General features: G+C 45.3%; 1 protein-coding gene and 1 long non-coding RNA gene across 4 annotated transcripts in view; one reads left to right on the forward strand and one right to left on the reverse strand.

The window, feature by feature from the left end:
- Positions 1 to 21,011, forward strand: part of NTM (neurotrimin) — a 918,697-nt gene that overhangs the window by 176,158 nt on the left and 721,528 nt on the right. The window lies entirely within an intron of this gene.
- Positions 2,174 to 19,536, reverse strand: LOC116874299. The gene is made up of 4 exons (XR_004383963.1): positions 19,503 to 19,536; positions 12,446 to 12,491; positions 10,324 to 10,447; positions 2,174 to 2,467 (listed from the first exon to the last, which is right to left on the reverse strand). It is a non-coding gene; the product is annotated as an uncharacterized LOC116874299 (long non-coding RNA).

The following is a 21,011-nucleotide window of genomic DNA, read 5'->3' on the forward strand; positions in this document are numbered from 1 at the left end:
AAAAAAAAAAGATCAATGCCGTAGAGACAGCCTGCAATATAATGTCTGAGGAAGGGAACCTTCTGTGGAATTTGTTTTCCATTAAGTTCTGGCCTGGTATGTGGCCTGTATTCCAGGAGTTATCAGCTCCCTACATTCTTAGTTCATTTCCCTGGCTCGGCCCCTCCCCCTTTCCTCAAGTCTCATCTTTTGAATATGAAAAGCTATATTCAGTGTTTAATGTATTCTTCCGAAAAACCTTTAAGGCCATCTTCAGAAACACAACCATTTCTTGTTTAATAAACAATCGCTGTCTCATTAAATGTAAATTAGTTCTTTATCCTTAGCCGTATTTGTTGAATCTATTACTTACTGTGTTTACCAATTTTGTTTCCTTTGGCTGCAAAGCTTTCTGTAAACTACTCATAAATATAAAGTTGAAATGAAGGCACTTTCTCTCTGTTGAAGCACCTGCATTAGCAGCTTTGCACAACCCTCTCCTGCAAGGCTCATCTGTCTTCCCAGTACCCCTTGATGCTCCCATCACCTGGAAATAGTTCTAGGAGATCCTAGCTGCGGGAAGTCTGACCCGGGGCCTCTGCCTTGCAGGAATGGAACTGCTCCCTTCCTGGTCCGGTGTCGGAGAAGTCAGAGCAGTTGGTGCAAGGTGGAAAACGTGTGCTCTTTGAAAAGAATGAGGGCAACCAGTCTTTTGCGGAGGAGAAAATGAGTTCTTTGTGGTAGTGGTAACATTTGGCACTTTGATTCACTGAGTTCTAACATGTCCACGTTTCCTGGCTTATAGGGCACAGTGTAAGGCCCATCTGTTCCAGCAGGCTTTCCCTGATTAGATAGGATGCTTGGCAAACAGAGTCTCAGATAATGGATATTTGAATATTTTTGTAATTTCCATGCTTGTGCCTAACAGCTTAGCAGTTGGCCCTATGGTTAAAGAAAATGGATAATAATCATGACTAATGTGGTAATTTCCATTCAAAAATTTCAAATGGTGCTTAATTAAATCTTCCAATAACATTTGGAAGCAAGGGTTCACCCTGCCCATGCTATCCATGAAGCAAAGAGAGTGATAGGGTAGTGGAAGAAATCTTCAGGAGCTCCCTGTGGGAGACCAAAGCAGGCACAAAAGCTGTGACCACTCACTTAATTGCAGCCCCAAGAGAATTCTCCATAACCCAGCCCTTTGCATGGCAGCGGGCTGCGACACCCCCTCATGGTTGGCAGTAGGCTTCTTGCTCATTTCCACGGTGTCTATGAGAATGGAGGACGGACCACCTCAGATTGAACTGCCTGAGGGTTTGCTGACATTGTTCTAGAAGGCTGTCCTCCTGACACTGTCCCGGTAAAGAGAAGACTCACTACTGTCTAGGTCATAGGGACGGCCGCTGGTTCACCAGCTGGGCTCATTCGGGGCTTGTCCTAGATTACAGAGATGTCCTCGTCAAAATCTGCCCACAATGGAGGCCTCTTTTGATTTTTCAAACTTTCACTATAACGGCTTTCCTAAACTCTACTTGGTAACTTTGAATGTCTAGAACCCTGTTACGAATCAAATCTGAGAACCTTAATATTTGGAAAGGACTTTGAAGCTTTCCAGATGAAACCCTTCATTTAAGAGATGAGAACCTGAGCACCAAGCCCAACTATCCACCCAAAGGCTAAAGACTAGGCATGTTCATTTCAGTCATTTTCATCCCAGCTTGGCCTGGAACCTGGGTCTCCTGGCTTCCAGTCCAGTGACCTTTTGCTTCAGCATTACAAATCGATTTTTTCCTCTGTTAAAATCTAAATCTATTTTTATTCCTTTCAGTTTCCGTTGGGAGACAGGCAGGAGGTAGAGTGATGGAACAATTTGTCGGTACCCTACTTATATTCATTCTTCCCATCACACAGGGACCATGGCTGCGTAGCTTCTCCCTCCCCGAATTCCTTTGGCCTTGCATTCTAACCTTGCCTCTTCACCTCCTTTTGTCTCATCTCCCCAACCTGCAAACTCAGGCAAACAGGATTTGCCCTTTACCCACTAGGGATGTTTGAAGATTGATAACATGTCAGGGAAAAGACTGGATTTATTAGAATTTCACCATATCCTATTTAAACAGAAGAGCCCACAGAGAAAAGAAATTTGCAAATAACTTTTTCTTATATTATTTTTTAAATTCATTTCTCCCTCTTATAGCTACTGTTTATTATTGTTGTTGTTATTATTATTATTATTTGGGGGTTTACCATTTAAAGTCTTTTGTAAAGGTCTCGGCTGTTCCCAAGCAAGCCAGCCATGCACTGAAGCAGGACAGAGGGAAGGATGATACAGTGAGCCGGGCCTGGGGAACGACAGCCCTGTCATGCTGACTTATGATGGATGAGGGAAAAGTCTATTTCTCATCCGTAGTGGGGGAGGTGAAGTGTAAAGAAAGATGCACCAGGGGTCTCTGGGCGATTCATTTTGCGGCAGATAAACTCTCAGAAGCTGCAGAGTTTTGAGGGGAAGAGAGAAAGAATTGAAGAATCAAATTCATTATGTGAAGTATAATCTCACGAGGAAATATCAAAATATGTCAGCAGCACCCAGGATGGGAGGGTGGGGAGAGGGTGGGGAATTCACGGATGGTGTTTGTCAGCTGCTAAACCAGGCGTGGAGGCAGAGAGGCACCGGGTTCCACCGCTCTCCCCTGCAAACAGCCTTCCTACCCAGTGCTGGAGGGTATCAGGCAGATCCGGGGGCACTTCAGGGTGGATGGATGCAGGAGATCCAGGAGGCACCCTTGAATGCCTCTCCCCCGTCTCAAATTCACCCCCACCCTCTTTCCGTATGTGTGTCTCACTTTTCAGCTCTTCAGAGGCTAAAGTTAGAGGTCAGGTATAAATAATCCCATGAAGAGTGTTCCATGGAACTCTCCCTTGTTGCCCTGCTTTCCCCGAGCCACGCTCTCCCTGCTGTTCCTTTCCAAATTTTAGCAGAGCCCTACCTAGTCACTAGCCGCCTGAGTCTTGCAAATGAAAATTGATAGTTTGGGGAGCCTTTCTCTGCCACTTTAAACGTGCTTAGTAGACCAAAATTCTCTGTCCTGCGTATGCATTAAGGCGCCAGCCAGCTCCCCTGCTCCCACCTCTACAGACCAGTCACCGCCCCCCTCAGCACCCCAGAGGGAAAAGCGGCAAAAAGCTTCCCCAACTCTGGGCACGGGGCAGCCTTTGCAATTTCCATCTCTGTCTCGCTTCTCATTCCCACAGTGACCTTGGGCAAATCACTTTCACCTCCCTGAGACTCAGTTTCCACATCTGGAAAGCTGAGATAATAGCAGGTAGCCTCCTAGGGGGATCCTGCAAGGCTTAATTAATTAATGTTTGGCAAAGCTTCCGAGACCTTTGCTTGAAGGAATCCGTGTGAGTGCAAATTATTATTATTATATCACTGGAGCCTTAACTCCAATTTTGTGGCAGAGGCTAATAATTATTTCTTTTCTGAGGAAAAAAATATTAATTTTAATTCCAAGTCATTTACCAGGTAGTGGGTAAAAAATTGGCCGTTTGTCAAGGACAGTGTTGTCTAGATGGAAGACTGCAAGAAAATCTTCCTATGTTGCCATCTTTCCTGAGCATCCTCTCCTCTCCCCTGCCCCATCTCCTGACCATGTTCTTTGTGCTCTCTCTCGGGGTCAAGGTGTTAGTTTGGGCGGGCTGGGGCAACACCTCTGCCCATTGTGTTTTGGTCTCCCTGTGCCATCGGGTCCTCACGCCTGCACTAGGTTTCACTGACTGCCCTTTCCTGCAGCCAGCCCTCCAGCTCTGGACACTTTCTTTGGCTCAGCATAGAAACCAAATGCCAAGTATTTTTAAGAAACAAGACTTCATTCAATATCCCTGAATTGATTTCAGATAACTGGGCACCCTCTCTATTAAAAGCATCAAACGAATTTACTGTGTCAGATGAACCACCTCCCTCAAGACAATGGACCGTGTGTTCCACAGGGATAAAAATCATGTCCGGCAGGCATCGGTGGTCATTCCCCTCCCCCCTTCTTTCTCCTGTCCATGAGGCTTCATGGGCTGCCTGGCTCCCCCAACTACGGTTCTCATCAGCCCCTCCAGGAAACCCCCAGGATTTCTCCTTTGCTGTTTCTCTCAAAACAGCCTGCAATACTTATGTTGCTGCATTACTGAGGGGCAGACATGTTCCTACTCCCCCGGCTTTGTCCTGACCCTAGAACCTCAGGCTCCACGGAAAATCCCATTAGTCTGCTTTCCTCTAGGGACACTGTAATTGCATGTTAGCTTCGGAGCCATGAGCAGACATTCGTGCAAAGCTTTCCTTCGGTACTTTCTGCTCCTTGTGTCTGCACGTGCTTTTGGATTTCGAAGGTTGGTGTTCGTTCTGTTTTTCTGAGGAAACTGACTAACAAAAAAATAGCTTTTCACTTCCTCTTTCTTTCATTCTGTGCAGCTAGTCCGATGTCACTGCCAACTCCCAACTTTTATACTCATTTTCCTTTCTGAGTCTTTCTTCCCACATTCCTCTTTCAAGAATATTCTTATCACATGCACGAGTACACATGCACGCGCGCGTGCGCACACACACACACACACACACACACACACTCCTTCTGTCACCTAAATCTTTCACTTTCTTCAGGACAGCTGCTGTATACACGACCCAGGCCACAGCAACCTCACCTTTGCTGGGTTGTTAACACCTGTAACTTGTACACCTGCAGCGTGTGACGCTCTGGAATGTACGTACCTACTCTGAGGCTTCTGTGCTCTCAAGTGACACAGACAGGGCACGTGTGGTGAGAAGGACAATGAGTCTGAGTGACTGGGAATCTTCTGACTGCTGCACCGAGGTTGTTGTGATGATTTCCAGCAGAATGACCTCTCCGCGGTTTTCTCATCAAAATCCACCTCCAACCTCAAAGAAACGCTACTTGTTTCCCAATGGCATCATGTTCCATCTTTTGTGCCTTTCTTCATGCTTGTCTTTCTGCCTGAAGTAGCATTAACTCCATTTTCCATCTGGAAGAAGTCACCCCATATTCTTGGCCCAGGTCAAGCTTCTCCTCAGTGACGTTCCTGGGTCTGCTCCATGCCCTCCTCTCCCTCCTCAGATCGCTGGAGCCCGTTGCCTCCACCGGTGTGCCACCACAGTGCTCTGGGGTTGATGTCATCGCTAGCATTCTCCATGCTGTATGGAAAAGTTTTGTTTTCATGGCTCCTTCCCCTTCTAGTCCAAAAGTATATTGAGATCAGTGCCTGGCCCTTAGTTGGTAGTCCATAAATATTTAATGAATGAACATGTGAGCCAGTAAGTACCTCTGTGTTCCACATTTTTTAGAACAAAAATTAATCATACATTTGATTTATTTTGCATATGTGCTAAAAAAAAAATCTGAGAAATCTGTATAGGGCCCTGAATCACATGGGAACTCTGCATATCACTTCTGATAAACGTGATCTAATGCATCTTGCAGAAGTCATCTGGTGTTACTCTGTTCCAGCAAAATCATAGGCACATTTTACTGGCTGCTCTATCAGTCGATATTCTCCAGGGAGAATCTCGGTCCCTATGCCCAGAAATCTACATACTCAGGAAGTCTTACCTCTGTTCTACCTTCAGTCTTACCAGCCTCCAGCTAGAAAACATTGTGTGGTAGAGGGGGATGAGTAAGCTGGGTGTACACACCCAAACTGAAGGGGTTAGGAATGAAAATGCGGTGTCGATAGAAGATGAAATATTAGCAACCTGTTAAATGGGTTCCTGGTGTGTGCTTCTAACGTTTCTCCCTTCAAGAAAAGCGCTCCACACCATGTCTCATTTTGTGCAGTCAATATGATCCTGGTAAGACCTATCACAGCACTTGTGGTGCTGAAAGAAATTAAACATTTAGGGGACTCCTCCAGTGCCACACTGATTGAGCTCAAACGATGCCGCTAAATTGACAGATGCGTTTGTCTGCTCCTGCAAGCGAGCGAGTCTTCCCTGCAGAATGTATTACAAATTCCTTAACGGCAAGGAGATAACAACAAATCAGAAACTCCTTTATTCTACCTTTGTGCTCCTTTCTCCAGGAGCCAGTCTTGGTGCGCCTGCTTGTGGTGGGTGCACGCGCGCACGCGTGAGTGTGCACATGTGCATGTGTGCGTGTGTGTGCGTGTGTGTGTCTTGGATGCAAGTGGGATGCGCCAGGAGAACCACACCACTTCTCAGCTCATCACACACACAGTGTGAGTCTTGAGCTTTGCAAGGCTGACCTTCTTTCCTTGGCCATTCTGTTAATTGAGGCAACCGTGCCAACTCCTGAGATGCGTGGACAGTCCTGTCAACGGGGGACAGCACCTTGCACCTCTCAGCCAGATGCAGGACAACTTTAAACCAATTAATAAAACTCTTAAAAGGATGATATTGTTGGGCAATGTGCTAAGGTTTCCTGCTCTTGCCCAGGTTGTATTTTTATTAAGCTGTAAGCTGTGTTTTTTAAAAAAAGATAGAGGGAGAAGAAGAAGCGAGAAAGAGACTTTTATAGCCTGCAGCCTCTTGTTTGCAGATTATTTTCCAAAGATGCTCAGTAGAATATCAATGACCTGTGATTAGAAGTCCTACCAGGTACTACCTTGAATGGAGGAGGCTTTAGAAGTGAGAGCAGTCCCTCAGAGAAACCACACATTTTAGATTTGGAAAAATGGCTCAGCTGAAGTTGTCTTCACAGTGGGGAGGGTAAGGCACGGGGTTGGGGAGGATAGGGCCAAGCTGGCACGAGGAGTAGGTTTGAAAGAAAGGCGTCATGCTCTGCTCTGGTCTGTCTCAGGAAGGAGCAGGCTCTGTCCTCCTTACCAGAGACGTGGTCTGGGGTGGGGGCAGGAAAGGGACAGGTTGGGGTAGGGATAGAGGTCTTAGGAAAACCCTGGAGTCTGGTCCCAGGCATTTCAAAGAACTCTGGCTCCAAAATCCTTAAGAAACTCTCATTGGAAGTGCTGATAAGACCTGACCTATTGTCCTTTCATTTCATGAGTAATAAAATTTACCTTAACCATTTTTTTTAAAGTCCTATGTGTTTTTAGAAATGATAATAATTCTAAAAGCAAATGTGGTCCTACATTAGCTCGACTGGGTGACTGCTGAAGGGATGTGTGTTTCTGCTGTCAAACGACTTCACAAAGATGCTTCCTGGATCCGTCCCATTCATCCATCAAAATGAGAATGCTGACACCAGCCATGGGGGAGAGATGGAACATCACTGAGGTCCCAGGGATCCAAATTCTTACAAATATGTGTAGTGACAGAGCTGTTACCATAGCGCTTGGTCTGTGCTCAGTAACTACCATTGAACGAAGGCAGTGATAGGCAACAATAATGCCTATTCTAGACATTTCATATTTGTGGAATTGGGCAGTATGTGGTCCTCTGTGTCTGGCTCCTTGAACTTAGCACCACATTTTCAGGATTTGTCCATTTTGTAGCACGAGTCAGTGTGTCATGCGTCTTTCTCAGGTGTCCCCTGGTTTCCTGCTATTATTGACTGAAATTTCTTCTCACTTGTACCTAGGTATCAGGTTTTTCTCTTTTTCACTTTTCCAGCTCCACAAAAGCCAGGCCTTTGTGGCTCAGGCTCTGGGTTCACACTGCCAGCCTCAGAGCTGTTCTCCTGAGAACGAGCCAAGCTTCTCATGGGCCCGTGGTCCCTGGGCAGCGCAGCCGCAAGCTGGAGCTCACCTTCCCGCTTGGGATTTTCCTCTCATTAATCCTTGCATTCTTCGCAGAAGTCATTTGGTCTGTCTATCTCACTCTTCCTTTCTCTCTGATCTTTTCTCCCAAGTCTCTAACCCAGGACTCCTCTCACTGCAAAATACAAGGGATCTCCCAAAACTTCTTGGATCTAAGCCTCTAAGGCTCTCCTCTTCTGAATCAGCATTTTCCCCAAGTGCTCTAGGAAATTTTGAAGTGAGTGGCATGCTTTGACTCTCTCCTCGTCCACACCTTACCTAGGTTCCAGAAGCCCTCTTTGCTCCTTGGCTCTATCCCTGGTCACCAACAGGCTTGCAGGGACAGGCCTGCTCCTTTTCCACCCAGCTCAACACTCCCCTCCCTTCCACCTTTGCTGGCCAAACCTCCAAGCTTCAGTTATTCATTCACTCCTCTCTCGAAGTTTTTCTTGTCCTTGAGGCATGTGAGGTATGAGACCAACAGAGATGAGCCACCTGTGGCTGCTGATCTCCAGGGGCTCACCCTGTTGATAGATCCAGGTTTGCGACTAGCTATGCCTTGATTTCCTGCATCTTTATACTGTGTGACATATATTGTGTGACTTTGAGCAGACGGCCACAGCAATGAGCAGGACAGACATAAGTAAATACCCAAACAGAAATAAGTAAGATATCCTCCGAGTATTAAGTGCAACAGACAAAACCAAGAAGGGTAAAGAGTGGACAGGGACTGGGACGGGCCTCCTCCTGCACATGAGCAGATCAGAAGAGATGCCATGGGAGCAGAGCCTGAAAGAGATAAGACCAAGTTCTGTGAAGACCTGTAGGAAAGCATATATGTGAGAGGGGCAGGCAAGTGCAAGGCCCACAGTGAGGTGTCAAGGACCCTGTGGGTGCTGGGGCACAGGCAGGAAGGTCCTCAACCATCTGACCTCAAACCTCATGGTTTGCTTGAAGAAGAGTCTGTTTGCCTTCGATCCCAGTAGAATTCTTCTCTCCCATGCCGCTGAGCCCCCAGCCTCACAGACCTTGAATGAGCACATTCCAGTGAAAACAATGTCAGCCTGAAGCAGGCCAGGGAAAAGCAACTGAAACAATTGATTGAGCAGACCCCGGTGCTGACTCAAGTGTATTCAAACCCTTCAGGGTAAAAAGTGTGTGCGGGTGGGCAGATGACGGAGGCCAATAATGCCTGAAGAGGAGCGTGAACTGGACTTCTTGAAATTCTGGAAAAAAAAAAAAAATTCTAAAACCAGATGCTCTACATGAATCTTGAAAGAAACACATTTAAAACACATTTAAAGGAATGCCTTAGTAGGTCATGAATCTGTGGTGCCTTTGGCCCCCAGGATAAATTCTGGCTAAAATAATTATTTAAAACTGGTAACCGTTCAGTCAATACGTGGGGTTGCTTATTATGTGCCGAGCACAGCAGACCCAGAAACAAACAGGAGCAATGCAGTTCTTCCTCCCCCAGAACATACAGGGCAACAGTGGACATGGGTCCTGAGTAAGTCAGTAGGACCCCATAATAGCAGTACATGGGGTGGGCAGGAATTCCTGGTCCTGCTGGGTGTCCTTGGGCAAGTGACCTAGCTGCTCTGTGCCCCCAATTATTGATGTTTAAAATAGAGGTGTCAGTAGTGCCTCATCAGGCTGTTGTAAGAAGTGTCCCCAATGATGCCCAGTACACAGTAGGCGCTCAGTAAGTATTGACTACTGGGGCAGCAATTACCCATAGTTTTGACAAGTGTAAGGAATCGATGGTGTAACGGGAGTCCTTCCCTGGTTTCGGAGAGCCTCCTGATGAAATGACATTGCAGTCCCTCTGAGCATTGTACCTGATGATTTACATATATTAATATGAATCCAGAAAAGTCCTGCAGAGTAGGGATTTTGCCTGTTGCAATCTACCCAGGAAAAAACTGACACTTCTCAGGAAGTTTGAGCATCTTGCCCAAGGTCATCCAGCCTGAAACGGAACCAAATCCCACACAAAGTCAGACACATTCTTAGCATTTACTTCGGCAAAGAAGCAATTGTGGGAGGGAAGCTCCATAATTGGTTTCTGAGAAGAACCGAGATATTTGACATAACAGTGCCCTCCCACACCATGTCTCTTCGTACCATGGTCAGTGGAGAAGGCTGGGCAGGAGAAACCATGCTGTATCCCAGGGGGCCAATTCTGTTTGGTTCTTGGTTAAAAAAATGCAAGGTAGAAAGACAATACATACATCAGAATGCACACAGACCAACACAAAGAACCATACTCACAGCCCGGCTTGCAGGCGAGTGTGTGAATGTGTGTCCACTGACATGCAGACAGCCCAGGGCCATATGAAGAGCAGCCTCCCTCTTAGGGAGGACAGCCTGACCCAATCAGAGGTGCCCTAACATATGGGACAGGCGGCTCCCAGGCTCACAGTAGGTACGGCCCAGAACGAATGATCCCTCCGACCCCCAGAGCAATAGGACAGGTTTGTCCCCGAAGAAAGCTCTCACCCATTGCTCTTCTCCAGAGGGATAAATACCAGAACCGAACTGCGTCCACTCCCCTTCAACCCATCCTTCAAGTCTGGGCGTTCCCATTTCCCCCTTCCCTGCTTCCGTCCCTTTGTCTTCCTTTACCTGGCTGTGTTTTTTGATCTTCAGTGTGACAAATTTCAGCTGCCACTAATGTTCATGTACAGCATGTTTCTCTTTCCCTTCAGAGGACTGTGTGCTCAATGAAAGACTTCTCGGAGACGGCTCCCTGAATAGAAATACATGGGAGACAAACAAAGCGAGCAGCTCAGACATCCTCACCGAGGCTCAGGGAGTTTAAAAAGCCCCCTTCGCGCCAGAAATGAGGCTATTAAGGTGTGACATGATTCTCCCTTTCAGGCAAAGGCTTTTTAAACTGCTGTAGAGCCCAATCAAGAGAAGATGAAAACTTCAGTGTCTCAAGATATCCAACTCTCTTCTGCTGATGAAGGAGAACATGCCCAGATGCACATGGAATGAGAAACAGGCTCCCGGCACCCAGTCAGCAACCTGGCTGAGAGCTCAGGGTCCTGGGCAGCCCAGGCAGCCACCTCATGTCTGCCCACTTGCCATGCCCCCGTGGACTCCATAACTAGCATGAGGGGGTGCAGAGGAAACCCGGGTCCTGCTAAAGATCTCAGTTAGAGCTGGTCACGGGAACGCCACCCCACCTTGGCAGCCTCTTACTCCCAGAGCTCTCGGGGACCCTAAAAAGAACAGGGAGCAGCAACCGGCTTGGTGATTTGCTGGAAAAGGACTTCAGCACCGCTGGTAAATCCCAACCTTCTGGCTAGTGCCCAGATACTTTCTTAGCATTACTAGAAATAAAATTGGACCCGGGAGTGTCACCTTGGAAGCAGGAAAGCCAGGGTTTCAATCCTGTCTCTGCTAATTTCTCATTGCATCCCTGAGCTCCAGCATGCTCGTTTGCAAAATTCCTGCCTTTCAAGACCGTGGAAAGGAACAGACGAAATGTTTTACACAAAGTGCCTCACGCTGGAAAGCCAATAGAAATTAGCTTTTGTGGTGTTTTCAGATGGCAAGAAAACGAAGGCAGGGACTCCCAGCCAGCAGGTTAGGGCTCAGTTCCATTGAAAGTAGTCACTTCAGTTTCCTCCAATCTTTTGGTTTGAAACAGAATTTCTGCCTCTCTCAAAGTCTTGCTTGGTAGATTAATACTCTTCCAGGATGTCCCAGGCCCCTTCTTTCAAATCAGCTCCCTCTCCTAAGATTGTCAGGCAGAAGCCAGAAGGAAAATAGAGACTATTTTAGCCAACGGAAGTATCCTCTGTCTCATCAGAATTATCCTGTCCCTAAATCTCTCCTGACTACAGTAATACCCAAGAGCATTTTTTTTTTTTTTTAAAGAAAATACTGGGGATATTTTTCTTAAAGAATCAGAATCTAAAGACAGGCTACTTAATCATCTCTGGGATATTGGTGGTAAGAATGAGCTTACCCCTTTCTCTAGACTTTTTCTAAAGTGTCAGAGTATTTTCTGTGTGGGAACATTCAAATCCCCAGAGGTGTCTTCTTTAAGCCACCAGACATGGTAGGGTCATAGGAAACCACAGCAGATTCATACCAGCTTCATGACAAAGGCTTGTGGGTTTTCTTCCCCCTTCTTCTTTTTTTATGAAATTTTGTGTCTTACCCCTCATGGCTCCAGCACATGAGTGTTAGGGCTGAATTCAGATTTGGGGGTGCGGGCAGCTAGGTGGCAATACCTGGGTTAAGCAAATGTTGTATAAAGTGCTTGGGGAGACAGGTCTCGTTCTGCCTCTTGAAAACCAAGTGATGGTGAAATGCCGACTTTATTCTGGCTAGTTTATAGGTGTGCCACTGTGGTAGGGACTGCGATTTAGGAAAGTGTTTCACTGCATTGTCTGTTTCATGAAACACGAGTGAAAGCAGTCCCCAAGTGTCTACACGCTGTATTTTTTAAAGCCTCCTCGTGTCCACTACTGCCTTTCTTTTAACATCCGTGGGAGAGACAATCATTCATATTCTCCTCATGTTGCATAAACTGAGACCTGAGTAGTTGGTGATATGTTTTGTTCAAGGCTATACAGTGCGAGTGAGGGAACTTCAGAATCCATTTCTGTGCATACCCCTTGGACCACTGGATAGATTCAAGCAATGCAAGTGTGTGTGTGTGTGTGTGTGTGTGAGAGAGAGAGAGAGAGAGAGAGAGTAGGTGTATGTGTGCACACACGTGCGTACTTACATTCACGTACCAACTGCTAGGATCCCTTCCCATGATAGATAATGTCCTGGATGAGAGATGAAAAGAAGGCAAAAGGAGACCGTCAGGGTAGAAGGGAGAGACTAGACTTCCTCTCCTTAATTTGCATTAAGAGTAGCTTCCTGGTCACCCAGCATTGGTCTCACAGCAGAGAAGAAGGGAAGAAGGCAAGTCTCCCTCCACTCCTTAGGGCCTTTGGGCTATTTGAATAGAAGCAACCTGTACCAGTCACCAGCCCCTCTCCAAAGAGATCCCTGCTTGCCCAGTGGCTTCCGTTCTCTCAGACTCAGAAGAGAACTCAGGCAGCATCAACATCAATCTGCTCTTGGTGCAAGAACATGTTTTTCAGCAGGGTTTCCCAGAATGGTTTCCCAGACCACCAGTTCCTTGGGAAGGTCCTTTAAATAAAAGCGGGGGAAGAGAGCTCTATACTTCACTAGATTATGAAACCTACCTTCCTCTGATAGATTCACAATGAACTTTGCATATAAAGGCTCGAGAAGGACTGAAGCAAGGAAAACATTGTTAAATTAGGGCAAGACTACCGGGCTTTTATACAGACATGGTTTAAACAACTTCAGGAAATGGAATCCCACTATTACATTAAAACTTTTTTTTTTTTTCTAGAGTGTTCTTAAGGTATATGTCTTTGGGTATATGGACATGTTTTCTTTTCTTTTCCAGCTGAGATGTTTCTGGAACTTGAGAACAATATATGGTATTATTTATATCATAGTACACAATATACAAAGATGCTTAGTACTGCTCTTTTCAACCAGACGCATAAAAAATTGGGATAAAATCAAGTAGTACATTCTAACTTGGTAACATATTTAATGAAATAACCTTGTTTCATTAAAAAATCACTATAACTTTTGGAGTTCCAACAATTGAATCGGGACCTACTTTTCTGTAACTCCCAGCCTGTTCCTCCTACCTTCACCCTATTTCCCTAATTCATTATAATATAATGAATTATATAATAACAATAATAATGATGGTGATGATGATGATATAATGATCATGATGATGATGACTTAACTTTTCCCTATTCTGAAAGAGTCCAGAGTACAGGAAATTAGGGTTAGAGCATCCCTTAGATCACATCTCTCTCTTAATAACTCACTTCCTTTCTCCAGTACCTCTACATTCTTGCTGTCTCTTGGTTCACTGGGTACTCTGTGGATTCCAACCAAATTATCTTAAGTGGCAAATGTACTCTAAAAGGGGGAGAAGTGTAATGCATCTTACATTACCAGGGTTAAAATTTCATTTCATTCCTGGTCTGATGCTATTCAGGACTGTTATCTTGCCTTGTGTTCAATAGGCAATAGAAATAGATACGTCCACAGAAAGCCAGCCTTCGACATGATATCAAGAAGATGGGCTGGAAGCTGGGGAGCCATTGAGATTTGTGCTCCCCCCCACTCTGTTCCTGCCAATTATAGGGGGGGGGGGAACCAGCCCTTGGACCATAAATAACAGCTGCACCACTGAAATCCCCCTGCTTCAGAGCATGGTTCTGTTCACATTGGCTACATATTCTACAGGCTTGCATTCCTTTCAACTATTCTCTAGCACAGTTGGAAAAAGACGAGAGAAAACAGCAGGATGTGGATATTTAAGGGGTCATTTTTCAAAAGAACCAGGATTGGTCTGTAACTAGACATGCTGACGGTAAAGCCTGCTTAGTACCTTCTCCCCTCCTATCACAGTGCCCAGTTCCATAGTTCTTGGGGCTGTGGCCCAGACCTGCCTCCACCCATCGTCTGAGCTTTTGCCCTATTCTTCACCCCAAAGATTATCAAAGCTTACCTGTCTTTCTGCCCTGATCTTTCGGTGTTTTCCTCTCAACTAGACACTTTGGAGAGGCTCTACTTCACAGGAAGTCTGTACTGACTGACAAAGACGGCTTCTATTTAAATGTAAGACAATGCCTCACTCAGAAGAAGAAAAGATCATCTCTAACAGTGTATTCACATTGGAGAGCTCAGGGGAGCAGCCACAGCTTCCAAGACCCCTCAAAGAATGGCCAATGGGCACCTGCTTGTGTCAGGTTTGATAATAAGATGAGCCCTGATATAAATAATAGCATGATTCTTCACAGCAGAGTCTCTGGAGTTAGGTTACGTGGATTTGAATCTTAGCTTTGCCAATTTCTTTCTGTGCCACCCTGGGGAAGTTCTTCATCTTCGTCTGCAAAATTGGGCATAATAATATCACCAACAGTACAGCCATTGTGAGATTAAAAGAGATAATCTTCGTAAACGCTCAGCCCACTGGCTAGCTGATTGTCAACGTTCAAAAATATTAGATGTCGGTGCACAGATAATAATACCTCATGAGACCTACAGGCAAATTTTGCGGACTTTTGGATCACTGGAACCTGAGTTTGAATCTTGGTTCTTTTGATCACCGGCTGGGTGATTGTAAGCAACTCACTTAACTTCTTTTTAGTTAGCATCAGCTTCCTCATCGATAAACAGGAAAAAGTGCATCTCTCTCATCAGGATTGTTGTAAAGGTTGAAGAAATTTATGTGTTCGAAAATACCTTGTAGCTAGGAGGCATTCAATAAATGTTTGGGGATGGGAGAAACATCCGCTGAGCAGATCGCTCGGGAAAAAATGACAAGGGTTCTTTTGGGCATTTAGATGTGTGCATTTCAATAATGGACTTGCTTAGTTGCTCTGTCCTAAGGCTATCTATCAACTCTGATAGCACTTCTGCGAGGCACAGAGCGAATGTGGATAATGGGGTCCTGATTTTATTAGCAAGGCGAGTGTCCTGAGCACCAGTCAATGTACCATAATCAAGTTCAACTCTAGACAGACAGATTGCTTTCCTCCTTCCAAGCAATAGTTTTCCAATTGTAGTTTGCATCTCACTTTTTCAAGAAGGATCTAAAATAGAATGATCTTATAATGTACACAAAATGGTGGGGCTGCTTTGAAGGAAGGGGCTGGTGCCTGCTCCCTTTCTCCTTCAGCCTCTGCAGCAGCTTCTGGAGCACACTGAAGAAAATCTAGGACTCTGCAAAAGACAGCTGAGAAATCAATGCCCTGAAGGTATGGGGTGTTCTTTAGACTCCTGTAATGCACAGTGTGGATTAATAGTGATTTCCTACGGTCTTAGATTTATTAATATTAGGGCATGTCAAACAAACCTCATTTCCTACTTTGACAGTCTCTTCCAGGGAAATGTAGTAGACAGAGTGAATTGGTATTTCAGGAACATATTTTACAGGCCTTTTGGAATAGCTTTGTTGGAATGATGAAGAAATTTATGCTGAATATTAGCAAAATTAGGTATATTAGTAAGTGGATGAACACTATAGCCAACAGGTGCTGAACATCTAATTGATCAATGTCAGGCAGTGGGCTGCCAGGATACACAGGACATTGGCTCTGTCCCCTATCATTAAATGTTTCCATCAGCAACTTGGATGGAGACATAAAGATGACACTTATCAAATTTGCAGATGACATGATTGGGAGGAAAAGCAAACTTATCAGGTGATCGGATCCAGAAAGATCTTGTCAGGCTGCAGGAATGGCACAAATCTAAGATGATGGAATTTAAACGGGGAAAATGCAATATCGTATAATTAGGTTCAAAAAGCAAATTATTCAAATAGAGGTTTATGTCATATCTCATGTTAGATTCAGGCATGGCCTAGCTAACTGCAGGAGGTAGGGGATCTTTAAGAGGGTCCTTTGGGTAGATCTGAGTAATGGAAAATGGGATTAGGGGAAAGGCCAATACATCAGGACAACATATTTTCATGTTCCATAGATTATGTCTATAGGAAAGGGTGGTGGGTCAGAACTGGCAACAATTCCAGACTGAGAACAGTGGCAGAGAATCAGGTACATAAAATAACTTTCATTCTCTGAAAGTACTCATCATTCGGCCTCAGGGTATGGTCTTTAAGGGACCAATCTCTCGGCTCAGACTAGATGGGCTTAATACTGTTCCTGCTATTTGCCACTTGTGTGCCAAAGGCTTCTTAACTTCTCTGTGCCCCAATTCCTGCATCTATAAAGTGGAGGCATATTTCTAGCTCCCTATCTCCTAGGGTTCTAGTGCAGATGCAGTCTGATAACGCACATGGAGTATTTATGTTTTGACTGTCCTTTGCTAGGTGCACGGCTTGATGGAGGGAGGAGGGATGAGGGACATGATGTCTTTGGAGGGAAGTTTGGTAGCATCAGGCAGAACACCCTGGGCTGGAGATCTCAAGGCCTGGAAGCTTAGCGGCACAGTCACAGGAAGAAAGACAAGGCTGCCAGTAACCACATCTGCATAACAAGGAGCACACTGGATTTGGGGTCTAAAATGGAGTTTAAGCAATTAAAAGAAATGCGAAGTCCAAATCAAGGTAACATTTGATGGAGTGGACCAGGTATTGGGCTAATGTACTTTAAATCTCCTCTGCTTGAGATCAGGATTGATTATAGAGACAGAGGAGGGTGGAAAGTTTTGCTGACAGTTTCTGGTCTGAATCCTGCTCTGAGGAACAATGAAACATGGAGGCTGGGAATTAGGAAGAGGTTAATGGATTGGAGAAGAATTTCGTTTTAGTAGAGTGAAAAAGGAAGAGGAAAAGCATGTACTGGTTTTACTAATTGTCAGTTTCTTAACAAGTTACAAGAGTGGGATTCCTTCCCCTTTTCATATGACATAGAACAAAAACATTTAGGAGCGATGCGTTACTATGAGTCAACCAGACATATTCGGAGTACCACGCTAACAACTGCGCCACATTCAGAGGTCTGAAGTGACAAGGATGGTAGAACAGCATGCGTGTGCATTGCATGAACAAAGGACGTTAGAGCATGCAGTGGTCCCTTGAGGGAACCAAAGCCATGTCCATACACAGGCATAAGACCTCTTCAAACATTTGCAAGGCTGTCTTGTGAAGGGCTGTCTTGGCTACTCCTGGCTCAATATGTTACTAAGGACCAGAGGACGGAAGCTCTAGGGTAAGACCTTTAATGCTTGAATCTAGAGTCAATAAAATGACAAAAGGGAAACCTTCACCTTGGAAAAGAGCATACTTCCCCAGGCTGGGCAAAGACAGAGAGGGCATGTCTGCACTGCTTGGAGAGTTGGACTAGAGGCGGTCTTCACAATCTTTTCCCCAACATAGTGTTCAATGTTTTTATGAAAAATACTATGAGTCAGTTGAGTAAATCCTAGGGTTTTGGCTGAAGTTCCAGCACGTCAGTGCAATCTTTGGAATGGCTGTGCTGGACCACATCTTGGCCTGCTGTCATTTGCAGAAGCAGCCGTTATGAAGCGAGCTGTAGTTCTGCGCCAAGCCAGGAGGTGGAGCCGGTCGCTAACATACCTGGAGGGCCCTACTGGGAGGGGGTGCCATGAAGTTGAGCCCTGGAGCTCTCTGTATGGGTTGGCAGCCATAAAGGAATGTAAGAGCTAATCGACCGCCATCTGTCTTCATTTTGCTAACCCCCTCTATTGGATGCCACAAACAGCTCACTTCCTATATTTATAAACATCCCCAATCAGTCATTTCTCTGCCCGCTGTCACATATTTGTGGCATTAATGCTGGCTGCTTTATCACAGATTGGACTTCATTTCAGGCATAACTCTCATATACTGTGGTTCTGAGGTCTTTATGGCCACATTACGGTATATGGCTGAGTTGTGATTACACATCAGCACTGTAAGGCCACAGACAGTGACTTGGCCCTCACCCACCCACCTGCCACCCCTGCCCTCTGCGGGCGGCTGTAGATCACGCTATAGGCACAGGAAAATCGGGATCTACGAGACAGAGAGAAAAAGAACAAAGGGCCAGGCACACTTCCACCAGGATTTGGGGTAGCCTAGGGTCTTCCATAAGACTGAGAGCTCACAAGACTGTGGCCTTTTGGCAGAGTGACCTGACAAATGGAAAAAGTTAATGGAAGGAAAAGAGAGGGGAGAGGGAGAAGTCCGTAACTGAAACCTTTCTCCGGAGCCCCTAGATCTCAGAGCTGACAATGGGGCCATAGATTTTCCTCATCTTATATCTGCATTCAGGAAAGTAAGTTAGCATTTCTTCTTACTCTCTGCATCATGCTAGCCACGTTTGTCAGATTACTTTTCTTATAGAAATTAAAGAATATATATTTTTTGTTTTATTGCATTTGGTCCCTTGTGGGTCGTGTGAATAGACCCTTGGAACCACTGTCATAAGGGAAGCAGCAAAAATTCCCTCTTTTGTAAGTCATGGCAACCATTAAGAGGATAGTAATAGAGTTGTACTTGGTCAGGAGAGAAACAGAAAATCCAGGGAGGCAATAAAATTTTAGAGAATAGTAGGGTTATTGCTAGAAGAGTGTATGATATTGGGAATGCCACATGTGTTTTCAAAGAAAATGCTTTTTCCTTCTGGAAAAATTCCAATTTTCAGTCTTTGGACCATGCTTTCCTCTTTCTATTCACAGAGCCACCCAAGGGGCTCTCTTTCCTTTGGTGGGTGGAGCTTGCTCATTTTTCATGTGTTTCTGAAACTCTCCACAGACCTCCAGAGGTCTGCCCTAACTGCCTGCCCAGGTTTCCATCCCCTCTGGCAGCCTTGACACCTCTTCACTATGCCATTCCCCAAATGCCAATACTGTTCTTTCCCTTGTCCCCCAAAGAGGCTGGTCACATGGTGGTAGGAGAGGAGAGTTATTTCAGAGACATCCGACATCACACTTCTAAAACCATCACTGACAGGCTCTCCCTGGGCCCTCGCTCTCCTGGTGGCCTTCCTCTTCTCCAGGGAGACAAATTAGCTGCCTTAAGCCATCCTAACTCACCAGAGATGTTGCTCTGCCCATAAAGAACACAGGCTTTGACATTATTGTGTAGAGCCTTTCCATCCTGATGATCTCAAAATCCCTTTCTAGACTGGGCTCCTGTTCTTTTCTTGGGAGGGGGAGGGGTTCCAGTTCTTAACTGAAAAATCAAAAAGCCTATTAAAGCATTTCCCACACTTCCCACTCCCACCCTCCATATCCCCCCCAAAGGAGCCAGTCTTACTCACCCCTAAAACGCAGAAAGTGCTACTGCAGGGAAGTCCTACCTTTGAGAGGGTTTCCTATGTTGGCGAAATCTGTTTTAAAGGAACATCAAGAATAGCCTTGAGGAGGAAATATGGACTGAATCTATACCAACTGGCACTAGCCAGCTTATGAGAAACGTGGAGAAAGAGTCCAGCTCCTCCGCCCGTCAGCCATGAGCCCTAACTGTATGTAAATGAATCCCCTAGGCTTTTTTTAGAACCCTAGCAGTAGCTGCACTTCTATATTTAAGTAAGATACTGCTAAAGTTAACTTAGCAGTTAAGCCATGCTTTGCAGTTAGGCTGCCTGCATTTTAAATCTGAGCTCCCCCCACTGACTTGTTTTGCTTTGTTTTTACTCTGGACAGGCCTTCATTTTATCATCTGAAAAAGAGCGTAATGTTTCCCTCAGAGGTAGTGGGAGGAGCGATCAAATAATGCCTTCAAAGCACTTAGGACGCTTCTTGGTACCGAGTTAATAATTTACACATTGATAATATTCAAGGTAATCAATGTACTGTTCCCCCCACCAGCCCCCACTTTTCTGTTGGGCAAATACCTCAAAAAGAAAAAAGCTGTCCTTTCTCAGACTTCCTGAGCTTTCTGGTGACACCGCTGCCTCAGGCCTGAGCACCCATGAGCCTTACTGTCTCCAGTTCCCTGCCTGCTAATCCTTTGCTCTGTCGATCAAGGCCCGTGCTTCCTGCTAACCGGTTCTGAGGGATTCTAGTGGGAGGGACTTCCTTTCGGACAGTGGCTCCAGAGGAAGTTCTGTTGTCACAGGGTGGGCACCCATCTCTCCTGCTCCGTTTGAGTATCCCGAAGGCATGACTAGCCTATTTCCATAGTGCTTGAGAAGCGGTGAGCAAAGCTGCTCTCAGACTTCTCAGTTCCAAAAGAACGGATTATGTTCTGCGGTTTTCCAACTGGATTCAGACCCCTAAGCTGAATACCATCCCGTTGGCCCTGGAGAGTAGAGAAGACAGTCTCTTTGCACTTTGAATTAATTTAACTCATTTCAGAGAAATTTGAAGCCTCATGTTGGTACCCCTCCCACCCAACCTTCCCCCCCACCACACACACAATACATACTTCTGATCTAATTCTTTAGCCCTCATGGCAAATAGATATTAAAATATTAAATCTGTCTTCGAGATCTTCTTCATAAAATATTAAGGGAAAATGTCTGTGTTAACAATGTTTTAACGTGAAATAATAAACAAACTGCTGTAATTGGACATTTTTCTCCTGAAGGTCATATGCTCCCACAAAAATCACCCTTGCAAATGTGCAATTCAGAAGAGTGATCGCACCTTACAGTCAGACACTGTGCTTTTCTGTGTTCAAAGAGCATTCTTTAAACATTAATTAGTTATTCCATCAAATATCCTAGGAGGGTGGATTAATATCTGATTAATGCAGATATAGTTGCAAAGAGAGAGCAAGGAGAGTCCTCCCTCTCTCATCATGCAACAATTCTGAGGCAAGAATT

This window comes from Lontra canadensis, unplaced genomic scaffold, assembly GCF_010015895.1.
Source record: "Lontra canadensis isolate GAN:19392208 unplaced genomic scaffold, GSC_riverotter_1.0 scaffold36, whole genome shotgun sequence".
NCBI lineage: Eukaryota > Metazoa > Chordata > Mammalia > Carnivora > Mustelidae > Lontra > Lontra canadensis.